Source organism: Anopheles bellator, unplaced genomic scaffold (assembly GCF_943735745.2).
Source record: "Anopheles bellator unplaced genomic scaffold, idAnoBellAS_SP24_06.2 scaffold00635_ctg1, whole genome shotgun sequence".
Classification (NCBI taxonomy): Eukaryota; Metazoa; Arthropoda; class Insecta; order Diptera; family Culicidae; genus Anopheles; species Anopheles bellator.
In genome coordinates, this window is record NW_026684760.1 from 1 (window position 1) to 1,884 (window position 1,884).

General features: G+C 42.0%; 1 long non-coding RNA gene across 1 annotated transcript; it reads left to right on the forward strand.

Annotated features, from left to right (window-relative positions):
* The first annotated feature begins 131 nt into the window (after positions 1-131).
* On the forward strand, positions 132-1,276 carry LOC131214343 (uncharacterized). The gene is made up of 3 exons (XR_009157023.1): positions 132-206; positions 299-1,063; positions 1,151-1,276. It is a non-coding gene; the product is annotated as an uncharacterized LOC131214343 (long non-coding RNA).
* Positions 1,277-1,884: the final 608 nt, after the last annotated feature.

Here is a 1,884-nt window from a genome sequence, read left to right on the forward strand (position 1 = left end):
CATACAGCAGAATAGTACTCGGCTTCAGTTTGCCTTATAAGCTATAACCAACCAACCTGTTATACTTTTCATTAGGGATTAGACACTTTCGAAACGACTGTTGACATCTAATTTTCAGTTTATATCGGCAAGAAATTTGTCAAAAACTAAAGCCAAACATCGTGTTCAATCTATGGATGTGAAATCGGAGGAGATTGATAGTAATGGTTAGATTGCTAAATTCGATCACACTCGAATGCAATATGATGGAACATCCCTTTTTTACCTTGCGTTTCTCTTTTATTGTACTCTGATGTAGAATCCGCCACGTCTGAGCCACTACTGGGAGAACCTTTTGTCACTGATAACCTTAGCAGTGAACAACCACCATCTGTATTCAAACGGCTTTATTCTTACGCTGCAGTATACGATGCCAGGCGTAAGCAGGTTATTGAAAGTCAGGAACGTGAATTGAAAGCATTGGCGAACCAGTTTCGTGCCAAGGCATATACACCGCATAACAAACCAGTCAATCCGTGCAAAACATATAACTTCACAGTTCCCGTCACGCCGAAAGTGCTAAAACATACAACTACGAAGAAAAACAATGCAATGGAGAAAAAACACACGGATAGCGAAAACAACTCTTCGGGATGACTTTTGTCCTCCCTAAGAGCCATTCTTCCTATTCGTTAGCTATGGTTTAGAATAAAATTTTGTAATTAAGATGATTTTGTGAATGTAATTTCACTTGATCGTTACGGTAAGCGCGAGCGGGAGCGTGAACTTTTCCTCGCTGCAGAAGGCTTAGAGTTTCGGATGGTCGACGGAGTATTCGCCACCGCCGTCATCGCGGTAACGGCTGCCCGAAGGGTGCTGAACACGGATCTGGCTTCGGACCACTACTAAGCAATCATCTACTCTGTATCTCACGCTGAAGCTGCTCCGCGCGCATCGTTGCGGTCGAGCGATAGTCCAGCGCCACAAACAACAGATAAGCCGGATGTGCCGATGGAAAGTAACTTCGCTCGACCCTCGACTTCACCAGCGTCGAATCGTCGGTGACCGCCGATGAGAACTACGGGTAAGCACATACTATAGCGAGCCAGGCTCATTATATGAAAACATTTACAACGCGTCCACTAATACATTGTTGTGTTTTATATTCCAGTAAACTGTATACTAAACCAGTTCGCATATAAATGCTCGTTTGAAAAACGATACTAATTCTCATGTCGCTGCGTCTTGCCAAATAATTGTCGGCCGGCAAAAAATGAAACTATACTTACATTAGCCATCAAAAAGAGTTTCAATAGCACAATAAAGAAGATACATTTTTAAACAAGTACGTTATTACAATGATGGTTGGGATAAAACACGAGGTAAATAGATATTTGACTAATGAACTAATATTTCCTTTTCGCTCTTAGCAGTCTATAAAGGGATGAGCTGGCCGATAGCCAAATCACTATCATTCAATTTAATTCGATCCTTCACCGGTTCACCGGAGACAAAAAGTGCGCCGCAAATTCAACGACAAGATGCCCCCCTTTCGGATTTTAATAAGAGAAATGTTGCGTTTATTCCTTAAACACCTTAGAAACAAGAGTTGCTCGTACCAGGCAAGGTGAAAACACCGGTAAAAAAGTTGTTTATTTTATTCACAAGCTTCTGACGTTACCCTGAGCCTCACTCAGGTGAAGTGTTGAACCCTTGCATGTGAACGGTAGTGGCTTTCTTAACGCCAAAGTTTTTGAAAATCGCAGTAGGCTTTGCAGAAATTTTCACCCACATCATTCGGATGAAGCCTAGTGAAAACGAAGCGTAATGCAAAACGAAGCGAGTGTGAAGCGTAGCTTTTTGTCATTTATGGATAGAAATACCGAATTACCTGCCGGTAAGAGA